The following is a 19,918-nucleotide window of genomic DNA, read 5'->3' on the forward strand; positions in this document are numbered from 1 at the left end:
CTACATCATACCAGGAAATTCAGAAAGCTTCAAGTTTATTAATGCCTCCGTAGACTGGATTGCAAATCTCACCCTGTGGTTTTTACCTGTGGTCATCATGCAGCATGGATCTTTCTGACTACCTCTGGCATTCTTCCACTGAAAACAGCTAAGGAAATAACAGAGGAAACCAGAAGTACACATTGGGGCAAAGTCAAAAGACACATACACATTGTCTGAGAAGGAAGTAAAGGGCAAAACTCAACAAGTGACACATCCCCAAGAAGAATAAATCCACTCAGTTTGCTCCAGAATTGTGAAGATGAAAAGATGATACCAGTAACATTGTGGTGCAGGGGGTGAAAATGGATCACAGTTTTTCAATTTGTAAAAGAGCAAAATGTGCAGACAGTTAGTAGTCTGCACCATTCATTTGTCAAGAACCCTGTACATAGGAATATTCACATAGAAAGCAGAAGCAGGGGGAGTGTCACGCTAGCCAAGTGTTTCTCAACCTTCCTAATGCCACGACCCCTTAATACAGTTCCTCATGTTGTGGTGACACCCAACCATGAAATTATTTTTGTTGCCACTTCATAACTGTAATTTTGCTACTGTTATAAATCATAATGTAAATATTTGATATGCAGGATGTAATTTCATTCACTGGATGAAATCTAGCACAAACAACCAAAATGGCCAAATTTGAATACTGGCGGGGTTGTGAGGGATTGATTTTGTCATTTGGGAGTTGTACTTACTGGAATGTATGTTTCGCCTACAATCAAAAAGAATTCTGACCTCCACCAGTGATGGAATTGAACCAAACTTGGCATACAGAACTCCCATGACCAACAGAAAATACTGGAAGGGTTTGATGGGCATTGATCTTGAGTTTTGGAGGTGTAGTTCACCTACATCCAGAGAGCATTGTGGACTCAAACAATGATGGATCTGGACCAAACTTGACACAAATACTCAATATGCCCAAATGTGAACACTGGTGGAGTTTGGGGAAAGTAGACCTTGACATTTGGGAGTTGTAGTCGCTGTGATTTCTAGTTCACCTATAATCAAAGAGCATTCTGAACCCCACCAACAATAGAATTGGGTCAAACTTCCCACGAAGAACCCCCATTTTCTGATGGTCTTTGGCAACCCACTCATGACTCCCATGTTGAGAAACGCTGCACTAGCAGATGTCCAATTTATCACCAGTAGATTGTCCGTAAATCGTGTGCAGGGGTCTACACCAGCATATCTCTGGTACAGTTGGCTTTGATCACATGTTTTGTATCTTGCAGAAAGAGAAAATACAAGTCACCTGGATAGATATGAGAGACCATGTGAAGAAGTTGCAAAGGTCATAGGTTTTGCCAGCAGGTGCAATGTCAGTTCCTCTCTTTCCACACAAACATTTCTTTCCAGTTTTATCACTTGCATAAGTCTAAGATAGATATGGCAAAATGCAGAAGGAGTATCTGCCAAGCACAAGACTTCATACTGAGCAGCACTTTCAAAAATCTTTCAGAATATTAACTGGAATTTGGGGGTCTGTTAACCTGATCAGCATTGCATTATGAAAACCACATACACATATATAAAATATTCACAGCAGGCAATATCACAAAATGCTACTTTCTATTGCCATCTCTATGAAAAGCCAGTGTCTCCATGATGATATATTCAAACATATAAGCTTTTGGGTTTCATTTTCTATCTACAATGAGGAAGTAAAAAATACAAATACCACACATTTAGCATTTGCCACTATAATGCTGATTTCTAAAGTCTTAAAGCAATTAGAGAAAACAAATAACCTTGTGTCCATGTAATCTGGTGTATTTCTCCCACACAAGACACATATGGAGATGTGCTACCAGTCAGATGACACAACATACAATGTATAGATTGTGCTTTTACATAAACAAAACTCCCCTTTCTAGATCAAGTCAATGGATTTGTAATTATCTCTCACCACTCCAGTTTCTGGTTCCACATAAATAAAATGAGCATTTTTCAATAATCTAACAAGGTATCTGTTTTTGGGGAAGGGGAGAGGTTGCAGTGTTGGGCTGATAAAAGCAGCCCCCCTCTCTTCCCCAAAGAACCTGATACATAGTTATCATTCTGACACTGGAATCAAATATCTAAGAAACACGTCTTTTGCCTCAGATCATTTTCTAAGAACCACGGCTCTGCTTCCTTACATTAAAATCACGTACCGGAGTGATTTTGGGATATGTTAGATCCCCTTTTCCCTTTAAGCACTGAAAATGAACATTCCACCTCCTGCTGGAAAGAAACACAGGTCATTGCAGCCTACCTTGCGGACGGAAAGCAGAATTCACTCCCAGACGTTTGACTTTTCAATAGCTTCGCTCACACTTCAGTGCTTCCAAGACATGTCACAGCCAGCACCAGCTCGGAGTCTGAAAAAACATATTTCTCTCCTTCTTTTCTTCTTTCCTTCCTTCCTTCTTCCTTCCTCCACAGCTTGAAAGCTTGACACATTACAGGTCTGAAAGAGGACTCATTGTCCAACCCTCTCAGTGCTCTGAGGAATAATCTCCTCCCTACTATTAAGAGCATGTTGCCATTATCTCTTCAAACGTATGTCGCCACACATATCAGGAGCTGTGGGAAAGCTACACTTATTTATACAGGAAGCTTAAGCTGCAGCACTTCCTACTTCCCACGTCTCATTTCAACTGCAGGTGATTATTTTTAACCCTCCCCAAGCCTCGCTGATCCATACCACAACTGGCTTTTCTCTTTAGAACGACAAATTGACTCTGAACTCTGACCGGAAAACGTGTGAGGGCAAATGTTAACACTCCCGTTCTAGATCTGGCTGAAGATTCGAATCCTTTACAATGCATTTTTTTTTTTCAAATCTTCACACAGTCAAAAGCCTTGCTTAAGATTGCCACCTTTTCTTTCTTTTTTTAAGCAGGCTGCAATGTTTTTAATGTTTGCATGGCAGGGAGAAATGCAACTTTAGACACCACCAAGGGCAGCAGCTATTGGATTTCTAGAAGCACCACCCCATTTCTGGTATAGAATTCAAATGACTTGTAAAAATTGCATTCCCAATTCAAAGTGCAGGTTATTACCTACAAAGCCCTACACAGTCCGGATCCAGTCTATCTTTGTGACCACATCTTCCCCAATAAGATAGCACGGGCTCTAAGATGGAGGCCCTCCTTTCAGTTCCGCCTTCATCTCACGTGCGGTTAGTGAGGACGAGGGAAAGGGTCTTCCCAACGGTGGCTCCCTGGCTCTAGAACGCCCTCCCCAGGGAACTTAGGCAAGCCCCCACTCTACAGAACTTTCAAAAAATGTTTAAAACTTGGTTTTTTCAGCAGGCCTTTGACAAGGTTTAGATCGGCATTTCTCAACCTGTGGGTCGGAACCCCGGGGGGGGGGGTCGTGAGGGGGTATCAGAGGAGTTGCCAAAGACCATAAGAGGAAACAGTATTTTCTGTTGGTCATGGGGGTTCTGTGTGGGAAGTTTGACCCAATACTACCATTGGTGGGATTCAAAGTGCTCTTTGATTGTTAGTGAACTATAAATCCCAGCAACTACAACTTTCAAATGACAAAATTAATCCCCCCTCCCAACTCCACCAGTATTCAAATTTGGGTGTATTGGGTATTGGTGCCAAATTTGGTCCAGTAAATGAAAATACATCCTGCATATTAGATATTTACATGAGGATTCATTGTTGTTGTTGTTTATTCGTTCAGTTGCTTCCAACTCTTTGTAACCTCATGGACCAGCCCACGCCAGAGCTCCCTGTTGGCCATGTCCACCCCCAGCTTCTTCAGAGTCAAAGCAGTCACTTCAAGAACACCATCTGTCTATCTTGCCTTTGGTCAACCCCTCTTCCTTTTTCCTTCCATTTTCCCCAGCATCATTGTCTTCTCCAAGCTTTCCTGTCTTCTCATGATGTGGCCAAAATACTTCATATTGGCCTCTAATATCCTTCCCTCCAATGAGCAGTTGGGCTTTATTTTCTGAAATATGGACTGGTTTGATCTTTTTGTGGTCCAAGGTATTCTCAGAATTTTCCTCCAACACCACAGTTCAAAAGAATCTATCTTCCTTCGCTCAGCCTCCCTTATGGTCCAGCTCTCACATCCATAGGTTACTACGGGGAATACCATTGCTTTAACTAAGCGGATCTTCGTTAACAGTACAAAAATTACAGTTATGAAGTAGCAATGAAAATAATGTTATGGTTGGGGTCACCACATCATGAGGAACTCTATTAAGGAGTCGCGTCATTAGGAAGGTTGAGAACGACTCATTTAGATGGTAGCCAGGATTGACTCCCAACTATTCTAGCATTTTATATTCACATTTGATTGGTTTATAGCTGGGATCCTAAACTGATTGTATGAACCTTTTAATCTACGGCTACTACTGATTTTATTTGCTTGTGTGAATTGTATGTGTGTGGTTTTATCTATATGTTTTATTGATTTTAATGTTGATGTATTGCATTTTATGTTTTGCATGGCACCAGTATGTGCTATTTGTAAACCACCCTGAGTCCCTATGAGAGACAGTGGCAAGGTATAAACAAACTTTTGTTTTTGTTGTTGTTGTTAAAGTAATCTTAAAAACAGGAGGAAGTACACAGTGATGATATTAAACTATTGCAGTCATCTGCTCTTGGAACTTTCACATCATGCATACCGCACATATTGCTCTGAACCCACACACCTTACCAATTGCTGGGGTAAGTGAAATTGCTTCATGTGTGTTCTTGTATTGGATGTGATGTCACAACTTATTCATATTCCCGTGGATATTACACAGTCTAGCTTGTCTGCATTACACCACACAATGGTACCTGAAACAGCCAGAAAACACCCATCATAAATTGACTTCTGGGTTACTACCTGTTGGGGGGGGGGGAGGTCCTCCTGGACCTAAAAGAACTTTTAGGGCAAAAATGTGACAAAGTCGCCCCATACCTAGAGGCAGAGGCGGCCCTAGGTAATTTTCAACGGTAAGCAAACAGTATTTTGGCACCTCGCCCCACCACCACCACCACCACCACCCCCAACCAATCACTGATATATATTTTCTGTTGGTCATGGGAGAACTGTGTGCCAAGTTTGGTTCAATTCCATCATTGGTGGAGTTCAGAATGCTCTTTGATTTTAGATGAACTATACATCCCAGTAAATACAACTCGCATATGTCAAGGTCTATTTTCCCCCAAGAGCCCCTCAAGAGTGCCCCTGGGCAAAATCAACTATACTGCAAATGCTTACTTTGCGTATTGGGTTGAGCCACCCTTGCCTAGAGGGCATTTGGGGGCAAGATACCTAGTGTGGTGTAATGGTTGGACTAGGATGCTAGGAGCCAAGGTTCAAATCTTTACTCACTGGGTGCCTTGTACATGTCAGACTCAAGGCTTTATCACATGAGTCTGGTAAATCACAATTACAGCAAGATAATGGCACCTTTGACTGGTATTTATCACACAAAATTGTGCCTCTCCTGTTTGTGGTTTGCAACTTTTCAGTGATGGAAAAATCCACCAATGGCTCCCAATACTGCTGGTGTTACAATAGCATCTCTAGTGCAATCAGTCTTTTTCTGCAGTTGCAGTATTCCATCATGTTATGTGGCAGGAGTGGGCATTGTTCTTTCCCTTTCTCCTCATCTCACTGTTCCCAAGCAGGCTGAGGTTCCTTTTACTCTGTTTACCTTTCCGTTTCTATTCCTTTTCATGTTATTTTATTTTATCCTGTTTTGCCATCAAACAATAAATAAATAAATAAACTTGAAAGGTGAGCATGAGCTGGATAAGGTATATGTGAGAAGAAACCCAGTGTTAGCTAGGGAGTGTGGAAAAATGATTGCAGGATCATATATCGCCATGGCACAAAAACAGCACAATTGCAGAGAAGTGTGGGAGTGATCGTTTCCATACCAATATGTTTCCATTTCTTTTTTAAAAGTGTTAAGAGGCAACACGTTGGCGTGCTAAAGATCTATGTCAGCTTCGGAGGAAGGTAATGGCAAACCCCCTATGAGAAATCTTGCCAAGAAAAACCCATGAAAAGTTTGCCTTAGAGTTGTTGTAAGTCAGAAATGTCTTGAAGACATGCAGCAGCAGAAGGAGGTAAAACACACACACACACGCTCCCAGGGTCATGTATGGCTTACGGGCCAAAATTTCCCAACTTTGCCCTGTTGTTGTTCATTCGTTCAGTCATTTCCGACTCTTCGTGACTTCATGGACCAGTCCACGCCAGAGCTCCCTGTCGGGCGTCACCACCCCCAGCTCCTTCAAGGTCAATCCAGTCACTTCAAGGATGCCATCCATCCATCTTGCCCTTGGTCGGCCCCTCTTCCTTTTTTCCTTCCATTTCCCCCAGCATCATTGTCTTCTCTAAGCTTTCCTGTCTCCTCATGATGTGGCCAAAGTATGTACTTCATCTTGGCCTCTACTATTCTTCCCTCCAATGAGAAGTCAGGCTTTATTTCTTGAAGTATGGACTGGTTGGATCTTCTCGCTGTCCAAGGCACTCTCAGAACTTTCCTCCAGCACCACAGTTCAAAAGCATCTATCTTCCTTTGCTCAGCCTTCCCTATGGTCCAGCTCTCACATCCGTAGGTGACTACGGGGAATACCATTGCTTTAACTATGCGAATCTTTGTTGCCAGTGTGATGTCTCTACTCTTCACTATTTTATCAAGACTGGTCATTGCTCTCCTCCCAAGAAGTAAGTGTCTCCTGATTTCCTGGCTGCAGTCTGCGTCTGCAGTAATCTTTGCACCTAGAAATACAAAGTCTGTCACAGCCTCCACGTTTTCTCCCTCTATTTCCCAGTTGTCAATAATTCTTGTTGCCATAATCTTGGTTTTTTTATGTTTAACCGCAACCCAGCTTTTGCGCTTTTTTCTTTCACCTTGATTAGAAGGCTCCTCAGCTTCTCCTCGCTTTCGATCATCAACTTTGCCTTACTAGGGCATAATAAAGAACCTTCTTGAATACCCCGAGATCCCATTTTCTTCCATCTTTTAGATTCCTCATCAGAGATTCTTTAAATTTCCCTTCATCTTTGGATAGACTTTGTCTTGGTCAAATTTACTTCTCTTAAGTTGCTGTTTTGGGAGCCTTTTCCTCTGGAGAAAAAGAAGCACATTTTGGCCTATCTGTCTACTTCAATATAAAAACAAAGCTTGGTGATACATGTGGGCACCTCCATCCTCTGTGTTTAACATAGCAGCAAAGGGGGTGATCCTATGTGAAAATTTCTGCTACTGCTCTAGTATTTCCCGGGTATCTAATAAATATGTATTGTCGAAGGCTTTCGTGGCTGGAATCACTGGGTTGTTGTAGGTTTTTCTGGCTGTACGGCCATGTTCTAGAAGCATTCTCTCCTGATGTTTCGCCTCACAACCTCTGAGGATGCCATAGATGCAGGCGAAACATCAAGAGAGAATGCTTCTAGAACATGGCCATATAGCCAGAAAAACCTACAGCAACCCAGTCTAATAAATAGCTTTTCAGACTTGTAACTTTTGGGAGGTTATTTACATAACTTCTATAGATAGCCAGGAAAATATCAAATGCATACAGAAACTGGGGGGAAAACAGAGGTATTTAGATCCCTGAGTATCAGCAGGAATCCAAAGTTCAATCCCCTGCTTGGTCATAGACCTTGGGCAAGTCGCATACTGTCAGCCTAAAAAAACTATTGGTAAGTTTGCCACACATGATTTGAAGCCACGAAACAGCAATGCAAATGCCTATTATTTGAGCTGAGTTCATGCTCAAATGTTACACCAGTGGGAATGTCTCTCTTTATCAAATCATAGGTTAATGGCACAAGTCACATCAACAGAAGAACGAACTCTTAAGTGCTTTTGAATGACATGCATTTGCAACTGCCTCAGAATCTTGACCTCTACTGTCCAAACAAGCTACATTTTGTCAAAAAAGTTTAGGAAGGGCAGTTTCAGCAAGATAGCAACACCATCTTCATGATTACAAAATGGATATTGTAGGGAATTCCTAAGGAAAGTAGGCTGGGTTGAAAGTGGTAAGAAAGAGGAAGAGTCTGTCTGAAGTTTGGCAAAAGAGAGTGAATATATGTTGAAAGGAATGTATGTGCAATATAGTTCCTCTCAGTGGTGGAGTCTGCGTGCTTTTTGTAAGGAATTGACATGAGCACACAGATGATTGCATGCACTCATTTGTGCTTGTTATGAATAAAAGTAAGGAGGCTTCCATATTCTGTATTTTGATACAGCTAAAAATCATTAGTATCCCCCAAAATGTGAAGTTTGCCACAGTGCTGCAATGGCTCAACTGTTGAACTTGCTGACCAGAAGTTTGGTAATTCAAATCTGTGGGATGGAGTGAGCTCCCACTGTTAGCCCCAGCTCCTGCCAACCTAGCAGTTCAAAAACATGCAAATGTGAGTAGATCAATAGGTACCACCTCGGCAGGAAGGTTAAGTCATGCCGGCCACAGGTGACTCTTCGGCTTAGAAATGGAGATGAGCACCATCCCAGAGCCAGAGATAAAGGGAAAGCTTTTACCTTCATCTGTGTGTCTGTGTTTCATTGTTTCAAGGCATTGGGTGTGTTGTTGTTGTTGTTGTTATTTGAAACACAACAAGATGAGTCCACAGTAGACACTCTTCTGCTAGCTGTTGTACTGGATCACATGTTGGACACTTCCCAAGTGTCTAGGACTGTGTGCAGAGGCAGCCCTAGGTAATTTTCAACGGTAAGCAAACAGTATTTTGGCCCTCCCCCAACCCTATCATTGATATATATTTTCTGTTCGTCATGGGAGTTCTGTGTGCCATATTTGGTTCAATTCCATCATTGGTGGAGTTCAGAATGCTCTTTGATTTTAGGTGAACTATACATCCCAGTAACTACAACTTGCATATGTCAAGGTCTATTTTCCCCCAAGAGCACCTCAAGAGCGCCCCTGGGCAAAATCAACTATACTGCGAATGCTTACTTTGCGTAATGGGTTGAGCCGCCCCTGACTGTATGATGTATCGGCGAATAATGTGTGCAGATCCCAGTAAGGTGGCTTTTTGCAGCTGGCAGATGGTAATCTTGTCAGCACCGATTGTGTTTAAGTGCAGGCCAAGGTCTTTAGGCACTACACCCAGTGTGCCGATCACCACTGGGACCACCTTGACTGGCATATCATTATTATCATTATCATTATTAAGTTCATTTCTATTTGGGCATCACAATTAAAGAGAGATATTGACAAGCTGGAATGTGTCCAGAGGAGGGCAACTGAAATGATCAAGGGTCTGAAGAACAAGCCCTATGAGGAGCGCCTTAAGGAGCTTGGCGCTCCTCATAGAAGAGAAGGCTGAGAGGAGATATGATAGCCATGTATAAGTATGTGAAGGTAAGTCACAGGGAGGAGGGAACAAGCTTGTTTTCTGCTTCCCTGGAGACTAGGACGCGGAACAATGACTTCAAACTACAAGAAAAGGAGATTCCATCTGAACATGAGGATGAACTTCCTGACTGTGAGAGCCATTCAGCAGTGGAACTCTCAGCCTTGGAGTGTGATGTAGGCTCCCTCTTTGGAAGCTTTTTAACAGAGGCTGGATGGCCATCTGTCAGGGGTGCTTTGAATGCAATATTCCTGCTTCTTGGCAGGGGGTTGAACTGGATGGCCCAACTCTATGATTCTATGTTATCAACAAATAATATCATTGCCTACTTCTATTAAGGTATCACTGTTATTCTGCAGCTTCAAAATTTGAGCTAAATAATACACTTTCCTGTATAAGGGGGTTCAACTGTGAAGTACAGTATAGCTATCAAACTGAACAACTTAATAAAAATACTAATAAGCTTCAATAATAACACATGGGAGGAGATACAAATGAATAACCACTGAAACATTCTGAATTCTCATCCTCAAAACAGAGTTGTCTGGGCATTATTGGTACATTTCTTTCTAAATATTTGATCCGTCATGAATGATCATAACAGATAAAACCAATAGTATTATTTTAATTGTAGACAGATATAGGAAATAATTTCTAAATATAAGCACCCCAATTAGTATTGAAGTGGTTCGATAAGTCCTGGACTAAAAACTATTTGCAGCCAGAAGGCTAAAAACGAGTCCCCTCGGGATTGAGAAGAGTGGTATACAAACATCACAAGTAAATAAAATAAATAAAACCTGGGGCCCATTCATGTTAGACAATTCTAACACTATTTTTCCAGTTTAACTGCCATGGTTCCATCCTATGGGATCCTGGAAGTAGTAATATGGATAGAACCATGATAGTTGAAGTGGAATTATATACCCCTATAATTGTCTAGTGTGAATAGGCCCCTGTTGGTGGTAGACATGAGGTATACTAATAAAGTGAACCTAAAAACACGAGTGATTGATATTATCACTAGTTCATCCACACCATCATTTAGTGACCTCCTTATCCATCTCACAACATTGTCACTTTAGTAAATAAAAACGTATGGTCATTTTGGATAAAGAAAGCAATGAGCAATCCATCCCATTCGCCTGGACATTTGGATGTTTTCACCACATTATATGTTTTTAAAAAGACAAAATTGGTTTTTGAGACATTGTATATCACATCATCTTTTATCTAGTAAATATACAGTACATACTACAACCAGCTAACAGCCCAGTCATATAAAAACATAATATAAAATCAGATCTATTGAGTTCAATAGGACTTACTTACACTTATATGTACATAGGATTGCAGTCTAAATTAAGAAAAATAAACTTGCAATCTACTAAAAATAGCCATTATTGTGATATTACAAAGTGTCACAATATGATGTGACTTCCCAATCAGCTACTTTCCAATCAGTGATATAAAAGGTCTCCAAAACCAATACAGATATACACATTTATTGAAATGCTTGTTATTTTACAATTACCTGCATCTGTATTCATGGAGAATAAGGCTATCAATCACTACTCATCAACCAACATGGGAGGTAGTACAGCTCTAAACATGAGTTGCTAGGAAACACAACCAGGAGGGTGCTGTTCCGTCATGTCCTGAATCAGTCTCTGGCTGCCCACTGTGAAAAGAGAACACAAGGTCTCTAATCTGTTACAGCAGGGTTCTTTTTATGTTCGATACTGTGTAGACTTTCCACTTGGTGATTACAAAGGGAATAATTCTTCCTCTGCTTTTCACACCAGCCTTCATCAAGTAATGTTTCCCAAACTTTGGGGCTCTACATGTTTTGGACTTCAGCGCCCGGTATCTCTCATCATTGGTCAAGGTCAGCTGAAGCTTCTGTGAGTTGGTCAAAAATACCCGGAGGACTAGTTTTGTGAATCAGTTCTTTAGATGTTTTAGACCAGTGTCCATGATGATTGGAGCAGGTTGGAATCACAATCCAAACCATATGGAGAGTACCAGGTCAGAGAAGGTTGTTCTCCGTGGAACATAGCTGTATATCATTGTATGGGATCTGACTGCACCATCTAGTATCTTATTAATCACCAGTATTGATTCTGCTGATCTGACTGGCTAAATGGTTTTCACCTTCCTTCACCCCTGCATGTTCACCTCCCCCACCCCCAGTGGAAAAGGACAACCATCTGGATAGAAGAGGAAAAACCTTTCTTCATTCAAGGAGTGTATCCTTGCAACCACATAGAGGCCATTGAGGTTTGGTTCCAGAACCTCTCCAAAATCCATGAATGCTCACATGCCATTATTTACAAGGGTGTAGTAAAATGGTGTAAAATGTAAAATGCCAAAATCAATGCTTGCTTTTGGGATTTTTAGGTTAGAAATACCGTAAATAAATAAATAAATAAATTTTTGAATAATATTGTCATGGTAAGCTGCATCTATAGATGCAGAATCTGTGGATACGGAGTACTGACTGTTCTTCACTTCCCATTACAAAGAGGCCATGATATATGCACATATAGATGTCACCTAGAACATCAAGAGAAAGTGTGAAATGGGAGAGTGGTCAAGGCAGGAAGAGATTGTTGCTACCATCTATATGTTTAATTTAATTTGTTTAAATGATATGTAGCTGTTCCCTAGCTATATCTTAATCACAGTGGGTAGAATATACCATTGGATATATTTAGCATATTGTTTTGTTTCAAATTTAGGGCAGTTAGTTACCTATATAAGAAGTTTCCAGCTAGCAGGCTAAGGCTAGACTCCTATGCATGTCTATCTATTAGGCTATGCAAAAAGTCGTTTGTGCATTGTATGTTGGATCTATTTCATAAGATTCATACATACAATGCAATATTAAGAAATGCAGGTGGCACCCACACAAAAAACTAAAGATTCAAAACACTGACCAATGACTTTGCAGAAGAGTTATGTAAGTCTCATAAGTGGTTCCAGGTCTCCATCACAGGAGCCGCTTCTCCCCCAAAAAGACTGGGTTTGGTTCCCCAGAAGGACTCCAAGGACGATGACAAGGCCAAAGTGGAGGGGTAAACCCCACTCTTTCCCCAAAGGGAGTGGCAAGGGAGGCCCATGGTGGTGGGAGGAAGGGAGGGAGGGATACCTGGCTGGATGGCCAGGCAAGGAAGAAGTCCCTCTGGCACATGGGTGGCCCAGAGAGAGTCAGGCGGAGACCAAACTCGTCACATTAAAACCTCAATGTGCAGGCAGTAGTTTAAGATGGGGCCTTTTGAATTATCTGCCACAGGGGCCCTTGCCTTCCCAAACTACATTTCCCAAAATTCCTCTCTGAAAGTTCTGGTGAGGGGATACCCATATTCATTCTCTAAAGGGATTTCAAGATAGAGAGAGATTTCTGGGAGTTGAATCAACCCTGTGAGGTAGGTTGAGAGGCAGTAACTCCAATGTTTACCTAGTAGGTTTCCTATTATTATTATTATTATTATTATTATTATTATTATTTCAGAGGCTGGATGGGCATCCGTTGGGGGTGCTTTGACTGTGCTTTTCCTGTCTAGCAGAAGGTGAGTAGGCTGAAACCTTGAGGGAATGATGCCTTGGTTATATTGTATCATTGAAAATAGAAATTAAAAGAGATGGCTCTTGTTGGTTTTTATTTAAGTTCATAAAAACTTTTTTAAATTCCTCAAAATCAGTGAATGTGTGGAACTTTCTGAAACTGGGGGATGGGGGGGTTACAGTGGTAAATGTGCTCTACAATTGTAACAAATTTTATCCTGGTAGCTCTAAAAATGCGGGAGAAAGGAGCCCCGGAAGCTCATCTACTTGCACAATTATATAACGAAAAAGTAACAATTTTTTCATTATATTGTTATAGTTATAATATGGACCCCTTATGATATTTTAGAAACACTTTCAAAACTATTTGCTGCCGCCATCATCCCTCTAATTTTGTAATGAATATTGAAACATTTTTTCATTGATCGCACTAACCTATTATCTAGAAATAAGGTGCAGAAATAGCATAAGATTTTATATTTGAGTAGATAAGCAAAATATCAGGATGCATAATATGATGGTTAGGTGACTGAAACAGGAACAGATTCTTCGCTGTGTTCATGGAGTTCCCTGATCCTCATTTAATTTAAATATACCTTTCTGGGTTTGGCTGTAAGCCAAAAGTGCTGCTATCTTTGTACTATTAATTACATACCTTGATGACCTACCTAATGTTGCAACAAGGCAGTCATGTTACACTATGCTACAAACAAGAAGATCAAAAGCATGGTCTTGGCAAACAGATCACTTTTGCTATCTTAAAGATCAAGTATAGCCTAATAACCAAGGGAAAAATATTATCAGATCACAAACTGGGGTTTTCTTTCACTGTTCCTTTATTTCAAAAAAAATTAATCATTAAGACATTCAAGCTTTTGTATTCCTTCCTTCACCTCAGGGTTAGGATATAAAACTAGCTTCAAATTAAAGTTTAGCAGAATTGCCACTTAAGGTTCAAATAATGCATACATACATCATTTCATGACTACATGTTGCTGGCCAATGTTCAGAATTTATTTGTTGTTCTCTGCCTCTGAGTCATTTTTGACTTATGGTGACCTCAAAGTGAACCCATCACAGGATTTTCTTGGAAATATTTGTTCAGAGAGGGTTTGCCTTTACCTTCCTTTTACTTGCCCAAAGCCAAAACACAAACCATTACACCATACTGGCATACTATTAAAATACACTCAGTATTTGGGATGGACTGGGCAGGAACTGGAAAAAATGTTTTTGCACATAGCATAGAGCAAAGATAAAGGATGGGAGGCCTTCCACATATTGTTGAGCTACAGCCCCTGGTGGCACAATGGATTAAATTATTTTGCTGACAGAACTGCTGACTGAAAGGTCAGTGGTTCAAACCTGGGGAGCAGGGTGAGCTCCCATATGTCAGCTCCAGCTTCTCATGCAGGGATGTGAGAGAAGCCTCCCACAGGATGGTAAAACATCCGGGTGTCCCCTGGGCAACGCCCTTGCAGACTGCCAATCCTCTCACACCAGAAGCGACTTGTAGTTTCTCAAATCGCTCCTGACACGAAAAAAAAGTTTCCAAATGTTGTAGAAAGTACAGCCAAAATTATAGATGAAAGAACTTATACCCACAAAATCATCTGGAGTAAACCTCTGTTACATTACTGTTATATATTACACACACACACACTATCTATACTGATGCAATTACATACGGCTTCTAAATGTGCCATACTCTGCAGATCTATGGCTTGTCAAAAGAAGCACCCTGTGAAGCATCTCTGTGACTGTTTAAATGCATGTACCTTGATCACAACTTACCAAGATGAGAACACACTGTACTAACTATAATTTATCACCTTCATTCAACACTCAACTGTGCATGACAAGCTGCAGTCTAAAACATACAGTACAAGAAGACACAGTTTATTAGGATGGTTAAATAGACATTGTGTGCTCAGTAGTCAACATTTTAATATATCTGCAGACTGTATGAATCTACTATAATCATACATTGACTTATTTCCTGTAGCGGTCACAAATGAAGATCTACTTGCAGATACTTATTAGTCATTTTAGTTTGTATTTTTTTTATTTGCCCACTTTCTGACTGTATATATTATTCCATACATACTAGTTCTACCACAGCTATCTTCTTCATCAGTCAAAGAAAGGTCTGGAGGCTTCTGCAAGATTTTTCCCTCTTCTTTCCTTCCTCTTCTTACTCTGCAAGACACTAACATGGCTACTACCGAAAACTACCATATATGTTTAAAGTAGCTGGAGATCGGTGACCAACCTTTTCAAATGTGGTGCTCTTCAGATATTTTGGACTGTAAAACCCAGAAGTCCTTTGACCATGGCCAATAGTTAGGGACAACGGGAATAGTTCTATGCTTGACTAAGATAATTGGACAAGGCCAGTATGAGAACGCCAAATCTAGCCAAACACCTTCTTCAAGACATAAACTTCAGTATGCTACTTGTACACTATGTAGTAATCCTATTTAGATGATTGCAAATCACTCAGCCAGGACCATCAGATCATTTTAAAGTGAGTCAGGGGAAAGCAAAGGCAAGGCAGTCTAATACAATAGCAAGCATTCCTTGTTGCTTAGACCAACAAAGTTAAAGATCTATGTTATTGGTGTTTTGGTATGCTGTTGAATAAAGCTTATATGCTGTCTCGCTTTTCAGTCTGTTTTGTTGTTCACGCATGCACAGTAAGAAATTCTTGAGACAGGTGCTGTTTACCTTGCTTATATGACCACAGAATCCTCTTCTTTCCCAATGACCTTTGGTTATTGTACTGCTGCAACCTGACAGTGTAAATTTGAGTTTCTCCTTCACCAGTGCTGTTAAAGACCATCCAGCTAGACAGAGAGTGAGCAAGAACAGGAGAGGTGGCCAGATATAAATGGTGCATCTACACTGCAGAATTATTGCAGTCTGACACTACAGTACTTCAACTATCATGGCTCAATGGTGTAGAATCCTGGGAAATTACTTTTTTAGGCAACAGCTTCCAGAAGTTCAGCCAGTTTGGCCAAAATTACTCAAAAGATTTTCTGAGTCGCATTCTTTGCTTTTAAAATCCATGTTGGATAATCTTTGCTTATAGATGATATTGGATTTAACTTTTGATATCTCTAGCCTGGGATGGTAAAATTTTCTGTGTGGATCACTGACTGTTGCTGGCAAGCAGCACAAACAATACAGGCATATAAAGGTAAAGTAAGGATTTTCCCTGACATTAAATCTAGTCGTGTCCGGCTATGGGGGGAGGTGGTGGTGCTCATTTCTATTTCTATGCTGAAGAGTAGGCATGTAGCCGGGGGGGTGGGGGCTTGAGGGGCTTCAGCCCCCCCCCCCCGAAATTCTCATGGTGGTTCGTGAAAAGGCCTTACTGGTGCATTATTTAAACTGTTATGTTTATTCATATCATGATCTGATCACCATACTCAATATATCCCATATGCATGGGGGTATTGGGGTAATGATACAAAAGGTTTGCTAGGCTAGACCCTCTTTCACTCAGACTCAGCCCCCCCCCCCGAAACTCAGCCCCCCCGAAACCCCTCCTGAAAAAAATTCAACACCCCCCCCCCCCCCCCCGAAACGAAATCCTGGCTACGGGCCTGCTGAAGAGCTGGCATAGATGTCCATAGATGTCTCCAAGGTCACGTGGCCAGCATAACTACATGGAGCTCTGTTACCTTCTTGCAGAAGCAGTACTTACTGATCTACTCACATTTGCATGTTTTCGAATTGCTAGGTTGGCAGAAACTGGGCCTAACAGCAGGAGTTCACCCCACTCCCCAGATATGAACCACCAACCTTTCAATCAGCAAGTTCAGCAGCTCAGTGGTTTAATCCGCTGTGCTACCAGTGGGCCCATACAGGGTATTTAGCAGGTAACAAAGCCTCTGATAGTAAAACTTCTTTTTACAAAAGGGTGCATCTACACTGTAGAATTAATGCAGTCTCACACTACTTGTACCGCCATGGTTCAATGTTGTAGAATCATGGGTGTTGCAATTTTTCCAAGGTTTTTAGTTTTGTCTGTAAAGGTGTGCTGGTGCCTCAACTATAGTTCTCCATGTTATTGTGGCAATTTAGAATCGCAGGCTGACGTTTTATATGTCCAAGATTCAAGACCCATTCTGGGTTCATATCTTGACATTTCTCGGTTTATACTGTGGTAACGTTATACTGTGGTAACATTTCTCTCCATTTACCTGTAAACACCACACCACTGGAGAAATTATACTGTTTAACAAGTATTGCACCACCTGACATCCGCCAGAAAGTAGCAACCAATAATGAAAGGACTAAGGCAGTGACATATCTGGCCCATCCTCTGTTTGGATATCAGCCAGCACGCCAATGCCTTAAATCAAAAAATAGTTTTTTTAAGAGCTACAGAAATACTCGCAGGAACACCTCAGCAGGCTAAAACCCGGAACCTTAAGCCATGGTTAATATCAGATGAGAGACTTTCCCCTGGGCATACAAAAGACTGGGCATCTTGGAAGGCGCTGAACACACTGCGCGCTGGCAATATGAGTTGCAGAGCCAACCTTCAGAAATGGGGCCACAAAGCAGATTCCACGACATGCGAGTGTGGAGAAGAGCAAACCACAGGCCACCTATTACAATGCAGTCTGAGCGCTGCCACATGCACAATGTAGGACCTTCCTATAGCAACACCAGAGGCACTCCAAGTGGCCAGCTACTGGTCAAAGGACATTTTGTAAACTTTGTGTTTTTAAATGCATTACAACTATACTCTCAGTTTGTTTCTAATATGATAAATAAGTAACCTGTAAACTGGAGAGATTAGATCCATATACTCTCCATCGGACCAAGACTTTTACTTATATGATCACAGAGGTGCTCTTCTTGCTTAGGAAAGTGTGTGTTATCACTCTGCAGGGTAAGGCATTTCTCAGTGCCTTGTTTCACAAATGATTTCAGAGCAAGGGATAAAGGTAATGAGAATAATCGCTTTGGAATGTTGCTTCCCACACCCACCACCTAGTGCTGCATTCCTGAGATTAGCACAGTAGGTTCAAAACAAGCCGGTGACATAGATTTTCACTTGCACTGAAATACTCCAAGTCAATCAACTTCAGATGCCAGGGCTTCCTTTTGACTCAAGTTTCACTGTGTCACATATATATAATGTCTCTCCTATAAAGGACATCATACCCTATTTATGCATTTCCTGCTTACCCTTGGCACCGACTTGCTGTACCAGACCAGTTTGGTCTACATAGAAATGGCAGTTTAGAAATTATGGAGAGGAAGCAAGGAGGGGATGTTTACAATTTGTGTTGTAATGAAAAATGCAAATGGGCAAGGACCTTATTACAACCGCTTGTTCCACTTTTTTCTAATTTGAAAGGCAGTGGAAGAACAATACCTCTCACGTTTGTTGCAATGTCAGTTTAATGGAGTCGGTTCCTGGTTTTGCCTTCCCCAATGATTCTTGACCATCCTTTTCCTCTTGTGATTGATAGCAGCCAGGTAATATTTGGCACTCCATTATTGATGAGCTTTTGGGGGGTTTGCATATATACTGGTGATCAGATGGGTGAATCAATGAAGTCTCCACACCTAAAGACAAGCATGCTAATAGGCATAATGCATCCCCAATATTAATAACATTTTGTTAAATCCATCAGTGTGTATTGCATGATTCCACTCCTTTCCTGCTGTCCCACTCCTTCATTGCCAAGTTTTTAAAAATCGTTTTAGAAATCCTTATCCATAATTTCCACTTTTTCCTAAGTGCGCCTCCTCTGCTATTATTTCATTCTGATGTAGAATATGAATTCCATATTATTTCTTTTACATATATTTAAAGGGATTTTGCAATATCATCATAAGAAGTTGACACAATCTAGCAGTACAGTTGGCATTCCATAGCCATGGATTTTGCATCCACAGCTTGAAAATATTCAAAAATAAATACTGGCGTTCATTGAATCTAAGGATCCATTGAACGTGAGATACATGCTGGCTTTGAAGTTTCAGTCTTAAGAAAACACAACTGTGGTAGTGAATGGGAAGGAATCACGTGTAGTAGTCAACCTTGTCCAAAGCACTGTAATATTTCCATGCATTTGTAATACACACACACACACACACACATATGTATGTGTGTATGTATGTATGTATGTATATATATATATATATATATATATATATATATATATATATATATATATATAACTGTGCAAAGCCCCAATCCATTTGTGGACGGATGGAGCTTGACCGGAAAATACAATTTCCCATTTTCACTTTAAAAAGCTATTCTTTTATACCAAATGAAATGAGCCTTCAGCAAGACATTAAATGGATGAGTAGCATATCTTTACATTTTCAGGCAAAAGTGGCCCATGCTGTTTTGGTGCCAGAGGCAAACAGTTCAATTCACTCCTTACACAATCTTACACCTACTAAGTGGATACAGAGGATCACAATTCAAGAGTTTGCAGCAGTCTATAACAATTGAAATTCACTTCAATCAACTCCCATGAAGTTAGACCAGCTTCCACTGCAAAACCTAGCTTGAAACAATAATGGGTTTCAGTTTTATACTCTGGAAATTTTTGGAAAGGCATTCATAACTTTTTGGGAAAAGGGATGACATTTGAGATCATAACCTTTTGGGGAAAACCAGAATCTCCAAAGCCTTTTGGAAGGAATGACCTCAGGAGACTAATTGGCATTCACACTATTTGGAATAATCATAACTCTTTTGTAAAGTATGATTTTCCTGAGAAGAGCTAAAAATATGTTTGAATGAATCTTCTCTTTAGTGGTAAATATCCACTAGTATTCATGCAAGGCAATTTAGGTTTCTCAGCTGTTAGACTGACATACCTGGTTTTCTCTTTGAACTGTTAGGAACAAAGATTATGACAATGCACAAAATATATAGCAGACCTTCAGAAGTGTTATTTCACTTGCCCAAAAACATATA

The 19,918-nt window shown here is 40.7% G+C and overlaps 1 protein-coding gene across 2 annotated transcripts in view; it reads right to left on the reverse strand.

The window, feature by feature from the left end:
- RNF144B (ring finger protein 144B) overlaps positions 1–19,918 on the reverse strand; it is an 80,511-nt gene that overhangs the window by 43,798 nt on the left and 16,795 nt on the right. The window contains exon 1 of one of the 2 annotated variants that reach the window (XM_060774891.2): positions 2,306–2,751. The exons of the other annotated variant lie outside the window; for it this stretch is intronic. The gene's annotated coding sequence lies outside the window, so the exon portion shown is untranslated. Of the gene's footprint in view, positions 1–2,305; positions 2,752–19,918 lie in introns of those variants that run through there. 2 annotated transcript variants of the gene reach the window in all.

This window comes from Anolis sagrei, chromosome 4 (genome assembly GCF_037176765.1).
Source record: "Anolis sagrei isolate rAnoSag1 chromosome 4, rAnoSag1.mat, whole genome shotgun sequence".
Classification (NCBI taxonomy): Eukaryota; Metazoa; Chordata; class Lepidosauria; order Squamata; family Dactyloidae; genus Anolis; species Anolis sagrei.